Genomic DNA, 7,393 nt, shown 5'->3' on the forward strand with positions numbered 1-7,393 from the left:
ATTCTGGATACCTGATACTTCTCAGTCTGTGCTTATTTCCAAACCTGTTCATATAGGCACCCCTCAAGTTTGTGAACCACCTAATTTCCTTTCATATGAAGACTGTTGCTTTTAAGTCAATTAGATTTGGTTTCACTAGCATTCTTTGTACTGTGCTTTTCTTTTTAAAGAGACCTACTACAGGTATAAAAGTCATCTATTTACTTTCTCATTTTTTCCCACCACTAACCGCTGATTCAGGACCTTCTAAAATACTGGGATACTATGGTGTATAAGATAGTGGTTCTTAAACTGGGTCATTGTTGCCTCCCAAGGGACATTTATTTTTGTCTAGAGAAAGTTTGGGTTGTCAAAAGTTGCAGAGGACAAGGTGCTACTGGCACCTAGTTGATTAGAGATGCTGCTAATCATTCTGTAATGCATAGGATAATCCCCACAATAAACAACTATTAGGTCCAAAATGTCAACAGTACTGATATTGAGAAATATCATTCTAGACTCCGTCAGTGGACAGAGCTAGGAAATGCACTAACATACATATTGATAACTATTTTGATATATCTATATATTAAAAACCATGAGATCATATTGACACCAATTCCAACACAATAAGACTCATTCTAGTCCTTCTTTTCTATAGGTGTGACTCATTTTTGTGACAGCTATAAAACTGGATCTCATTATCATCAATATAGTTTCTCAAAACTAGAATTCACAGAGAGTAAAATTTATTGTAGGTTAGTGCTTTACAACATATTTTCACAGGACTATATTTCTGAAGCTTGCTGATAAATGTTAGCCATTGCTTCATTCACCCTGTAAAAAGAGTATGGGAATTAAATCAACAATGAAAGTTTCAAAACAAATAACCAGATTCTTTATTGCATATATTTTCAGTGTTTTAATGAGTGTTCTAATGTGTATTTGTATCTCCCAAAAGAGGTTTTTGTATACAGAATGTTTTCAATGAATTGGTTCAAGGAATTTTTTTAAAGTTTACTTAGGAGCCTATATTAGCCAATCAAGCCACATTTGTGCAGCATGAAGCTCTTTGCAAAATGTTGTTTTAGATATTTCTCAAGCTGCAATGAACATAAGATATCTTGTTATTTTTAATATATTCAATGTTGAAAATATGAATAAAGCATGTTTCCTCTGAATACACTCTTAAAGATAGTGTATGTGTGCATCTGGACATGTGACCAGGCACCAATCCTTCCATAGGAGATTGAGTTGACTTTTGTTGGTCTTCTAATAAATAATGAGCCTAGCTTACCCTCATTCAGTAGCCCCTGAAATTCCTTTGACCATCTCATTGCTTTTTCCCAGGTATCTGGATTAGCACCATGATATTTGTGGTTACCAGATGCTTGACAGCACCTGGCTTTTCTTTAGGGTAGTGTCACATCGAAGATACACTCATATGCTCACTTCAGCAGCACATATACTAAATTTGGAATGATTCAGAGAAAATAAACATGGCCCCTACATAAGGATGACACACAAATTTGTGAAGGATTCCATATATTTTTTAAAAAGACACACTCACTTTCTCTTATGTGGTTTCTACCAATGGACACATTCCACCACAATGCACCTTCTTTTCACGAGAAATAAGCAAGGAAAGAGGGAATGTCCATCATTGATCTTCCATGCTTCTTCTCTGTGTGTGGTACCTTTGCTCTGACTCTGGCACCTGTCTGCTTGCTGATTGCGACAGCCCAGGTTCACTCACAGGGAGAACTAGACAATTTTTTAAACGAATTACTTTTCCAAACTCTTTATGAAATATATTTTCTACATTTTCAGGTGAGAAATATGTAATAAAAAATGTTAGGGTAGAATTGGAATGCAGCCCCATCAGACTCCATATTACTGCCATGCTTTACCTGGGATCTTGGAACTCTCCAGTGAAGTCACATTTAAGGAAGTAAAATGACTACTTTCATTCATTCAGTCAAAAAAGTTAATGGTGTGTCTAGTGTATGTCAGGGATTATGTTTTAAATTCAATTTATAGTGGTAATATTGTTTAATAACATGTAAATTTTAGGTGGACAACATTGTAATTTGATATCTGTATATCGTATTGTGTGCTCATCATCCTGAAGCCAGATTTCTCCTAGTACCATATATTTAACTTCCTTACTTAACTCATCCTGTTCCACCCAAGGGTCATTGTTTCATTGGTAAAGATATACCTGTCTATTACAGTAGTCATAAAGAGAAAATGATGGTGTTTGTGAGGTCCTCTGCAATCTGCTTGTGCACAGAAACATTTGAGAAAGGGCCACAAATGTTGAAAGTGAATGGTATGCTAGCTGTTCCCAGGACCACACCTCTGGAACCCTAGGCTATGAGTCAACCTCTCTGTGGCCATTTTTTCATCTATCCATGATTGCATTTTGATACTTCTTCCCAAACATTTTTTATTTTCCCAAAAGCTCCAAAGGTAATCTTGGCTCCAGCCATCAAAAATAGCAGTCCTAATAAACAGTCTTAAAGTCATTATGACCTAATAATACTGACAGCAAGACATTCACCCCAGAACATCTTATGCATACTGGAACATCTCTGAGAAGCCCTTCTAAGATATATTATGGAGAATAAGACAAATACAGTATTGGCTTCAAGGAGCTTGAGCTCAAATAATAGCCTACTTTGAGAGGATAATTAGCAAAGATAATTTAGAAGTGATATCTGAGATAAAATCTGAAGGGAGAGAAGGAACAAGCTCCAGACACCAAGGAAGGATGATCCTGAAAATAACCCATTGAGATAACCCTAAGCAATAAAATTTGTTCTTTTTTTTATAGTTACTTATATTGCAATATACATACATAGTTGTTCAAGTACATTTGTCTCCATTTTACACCCCTATTTCCCACCCCAGCAATCACCATGTCCCACCCCTGATCCCACCACCTCTTGGTTTGTCCATGTGTCCTTTATAGTTGTCCCAGAAAACCCTTCCCCTTTTCCCACCATTATTCCCTCTCACCTCCCCTCTGGTTACTGTCAGTTTGTTCTTAATTTCAATGTCTGGTTATATTTCCCTTGCTTGTTTGTTTTGTTGATTAAGTTCCACTGATAGGTGAGCTCATACAGTATTTGTCTTTCACCTCCTGGCTTATTTAACTTAGCATAATGTTCTCCAGTTCCATCCATGCTGTAGTAAAGGGTAGGAGATCCTTCTTTCTTTCAGCTGTGTAGTATTCCATTGTGTAAATGTACCACAGTTTTTTGATCCATTCATTTACCGATGGGCACTTAGGTTGCTTCCAGCACTTGGCTATTATAAACTGAACTGCCTGTGAACTATGAACACTGGGGTGTGTAGGTTCTTTTGAGTTGGAGTGTGAGGATTCTGAGTCAAAATGAAGTTCCATTTTTATTTTTTCAGAGAAAATTCCAGAGTTTTCCTCAATGGCTGCACCTGTGTATATTCCCACCAACTGCAGTACTGTTCCTTTTTCTATGCATACTCTCCAACATGTGTTTTTTTTTTTAAGATTTTAATTTTTTTTATTTATTTTATTTTTAGGGAGGGAGATAGAGAGAGAGAGAGAGGGAGGGAGGGAGGGAGAGAAACATCAATGTGCAGTTGCTGGGGGCTGTGGCCTGCAACCCAGGAATGTACCCTGGCTGGGAATCGAACCTGGGACACTTTGGTTCCCAGCCCGTGCTCAATCCACTGAGCTATGCCAGCCAGGGAATCAACATGTGTTTTTTGTTGATTTGTTTATAATGACCATTCTCATGTGTGTGAAGTGGTATCTCATTGTGGTTTTAATTTGCATTTCTGTGATGACTAGTGATATTGAGAATTTTCATATGTCTCTGGGCCCGCTGTATGTCCTCTTTTCTAAAAAATGTATTTTATTGATTATGCTATTACAGTTGTCCCATTTTCCCCCCTTCACTCCCTCCACCCTGTACACCCTCTCCCACCCATATCCCCCACTTTAGTCATATCCATGTGTCATACTTATAAGTTCTTTAGCTTCTACATTTCCCATATGATTCTTACCCTCCCCCTATCTATTTTCAACCTACAATCTATGCTACTTATTCTCTGTACCTTTCCCCCCTCTCTCCTCCTCCTACTCTCCTGTTGCTAACCCTCCATGTGATCTCCATTTCTGTGGTTCTGTTCCTGTTCTAGTTCTTTGCTTAGTTTCTTTTGGTTTTGCTTTAGGTGTGATTGTTAATAATTGTGAGTTTGCTTTCATTTTACTATACATGTTTTTTCTTTATCTTCTTTTCTTAGATAAGCCCCTTTAACATTTCATAAAATAAGGGTTTGGTGATGATGAACTACTTTAACTTGACCTTATCTGAGAAGCACTTTATCTGCCCTTCCATTCTAAATGAAAGCTTTGCTGGATAGAGTAATCTGGGATATAGGTCCTTGTCTTTCATGACTTGGAATATTTCTTTCCAGACCCTTCTTGCCTGTAAGGTCTCTTTTGAGAAATCAGCTGACAGTCTGATGGGAACTCCTTTGTAGGTGACTGTTCCCTTATCTCTTGCTGCTTTTAGACGTCCCTCCTTCATTTTTACCTTGGCTAATGTAATTATGATGTGCCTTGGTGTGTTTCTTCTTGGGTCCAACTTCTTTGGGGCTCTCTGAGCTTCCTGGATTTCCTGGAAGTCTATTTCCTTTTCCAGGTTGGGGGAGTTCTCCTTTATTATTTGTTCAAATATGTGCTCAATCTGTTGCTTTTCCTCTTCCCCTTCTGGTTCCCCTATAATTCTGATGTTGGAACGTTTTAAGATGTCCTGGAGGTTCCTAAGCTTCTCCTAGTTTTTTTGAATTCTTATTTCTTCATTCTTTCCTGTTTGTTTGTTTTTTTCTTCCTTCTGGTCTACTTTATTGTTTAGATTCCCAGTTTTCTTCCTATCCCTATTGGTTCTCCGTGCATCTTCCTTCATATCTTTTATGGTAACCTGCATTTTTTTCATGTAATTTGCGCCTAAAATCAACCAATTCTGTGAGCCAGTGTTTTGAACTGTGCATCTAATAGATTGGCAATCTCTTGGTCGCTCAAAAGGATGAGCCCTGGGGCATTGATCTGTTTTACTGTTTGAGACATGTCACTCCTGTTAGGGTGAGGGGCGGAGCCTTAGGTGTTCACCGGGGCTGGGCACCCCAGTCGCTAGATTGTGATGTTGTATGTGGGGGCAGGGGTGGGGGCGGGGGTGGGACAGAACAATGGTGGTAGCTCTGTTTTCCTGGGATCTCAGTCCCTTCCCTGGGATCCTAGGTTGCATGCTCTGCCCTGGTTCACAATTGCAGCCTCACTGGGTCCATCAGTTGCTGCTTGCATACTCAGGGTCCACACGCTGCAATCTTGCATGCCCCAGATGGCTTACATGCTCCCGGTTGCCTATGTGCCCAGTTCCCCCTTTTCTCCGCGCTTGTCTCTGCCTCTCCTACTGGTCTGGATGAACGGGTCTACTTCAACTTCCTGGCTTTCCTACTTCCATTCAGATAAATTCTCTATCAGTTCTGGGTGTTATTCTGCCTCTAAATTGTTGATGTTCTAATCTTGGTTGTATGTGGAGGTACGGTACATCCACCTATGCCTCCATCTTGCCGGAAGTCCTGTATGTTTTCTTAAAGAAGTGTCTGTTCAAGCTTTTGTCCATTTTTTAATTGGGTTGTTTGTCTTCCAGAGTAGAGTCTTGAGAATCTCTTATATATTTTTGAGATGAAGCCCTATTCTGAGGTATCATTGGCAAATATGTTTTCCCATATAGTTGGTTCTATTTTCATTTTAATGATGTTTTATTTATCCATGCAGAAGCTTTTTAATTGGATGAGGTCCCATTGTTTATTCTTTCCTTTATGTCCCTTGCTTTAGGGGATGTATCAGTGAAGATGTTGGTGCATGGAATGTCTGAGATTTTCCTGCCTATGTTCTCCTCCAGGACTTTTATGGTGTCACAACTTACATTTCAGTCTTTTATCAACCTTGGATTTATTTTTGTGTATGGTATAAGTTGGTGGTCAAGTTTCAATTTTTTTGCATGTAGCTGTTGAGATCTCCCAACACCATTACTTGAAGAGGCTATTTTTGCTCCATTTTATGCTTCTGTTACCTTTGCTGAATATTAATTGACCAAAGAAGCTTGGGTTTATTTCTGGGCACTCTCTTCTGTTTCATTGATTTATGTGTCTGTTCTTATGCCAGTACCAGGCTGTTTTGATTACAGTGGCTTTGTAATACAGTTGATATCAGGCATTGTAATCCCTTCTAGTTTGTTCTTCTTTCTCAAAATTAATGCAAAATAGGTGCAAAATGGTTGCACCTATTCAGGGTCATTTATGGTTTTATATAAATTTTTGAAATGTTTGTCCTATATCTGTGAAATATGCCATTAGAACTTTAATGGCATTAAATAACAGGGATTTATAGGATTAGTCCCATTTAATAGGGATTGTGTTGAATGTATAAATTCATTTGGGTAGTATGGACATTTTGATGATATTAATTCTTCCAATCCATGAACACAGTACATGCTTCCATTTGTTTGTGCCTCCCTTAATTTCTTTCTTTAATATTGTTTAGTTTTCTGAGTACAGGTCTTTTATTTCCTTGGTTATGTTTATTCCTAGTTACCATAATTATCTTTTTGTTGTATCAATTGAGATTTTTTTTCCTGATTTCTGTTTCTTGTATTTCATTGTTGGTGTAAAAATTGCCTTTGATATCTGAATATTGACTTTGTATCCTGCTGTTTTGCCAAATTTATTTATTAGGTTAAGCAGTTTTTTGGTAGAGTCTATAGGTTTCTCTATGTACACTATCATGTCATCTGCAAACAATGACAGTTTTGTTTCCTCCTTTCCAATTTGAACACCTTTTATTACTTTTTCTTATCTGATTGCTATGGCTAGGACTTCCAATACTATGTTGAATGGGAATGGTAAAAGTGGACATCCTTTTCTTGTTCCTGATCTTAGTGGGGATGCTTTTAGTCTTTTCCCATTTAGTATGATGTTGGCTGTAGGTCTCTCATATATGGCTATTATTATGTTGGGGAATGCTCCATGTATTCTGACTTTGCTGAGCATTTTTTTTTATTAATGGATGCTGTACCTTATTAAAGGTTTTTTTTTTTAGCATCTATACGTGTGATCAAGTGATTTTTGTGTTTCTTTTTGTTTATATGATGTGTTACTTTTATTGATTAGTAAATATTGTACCATCCTTACATCCTTGGGATGAATCTCACTTGATCATGGTTTATGATCTTTTTAAAAAATATTTTATTTTTATATATTTTTAGAGAAAGGGGAGGGAGAGAAACATCAGTGTGTGGTTGCCCCTTGCACACCCCCTATTAGGGACCTGATCTGCAACCCAGGCCTGTGCCGTGACTGGGAA

General features: G+C 37.9%; 1 non-coding gene across 1 annotated transcript; it reads left to right on the forward strand.

Moving 5' to 3' along the window:
* Positions 1-1,423: 1,423 nt before the first annotated feature.
* On the forward strand, positions 1,424-1,530 carry LOC123815446. The gene has a single exon (XR_006785103.1). It is a non-coding gene; the product is annotated as a U6 spliceosomal RNA (small nuclear RNA).
* Positions 1,531-7,393: the final 5,863 nt, after the last annotated feature.

This window comes from Phyllostomus hastatus, unplaced genomic scaffold (genome assembly GCF_019186645.2).
Source record: "Phyllostomus hastatus isolate PE091 unplaced genomic scaffold, TTU_PhHast_1.1 phas_contig_17, whole genome shotgun sequence".
Classification (NCBI taxonomy): domain Eukaryota; kingdom Metazoa; phylum Chordata; class Mammalia; order Chiroptera; family Phyllostomidae; genus Phyllostomus; species Phyllostomus hastatus.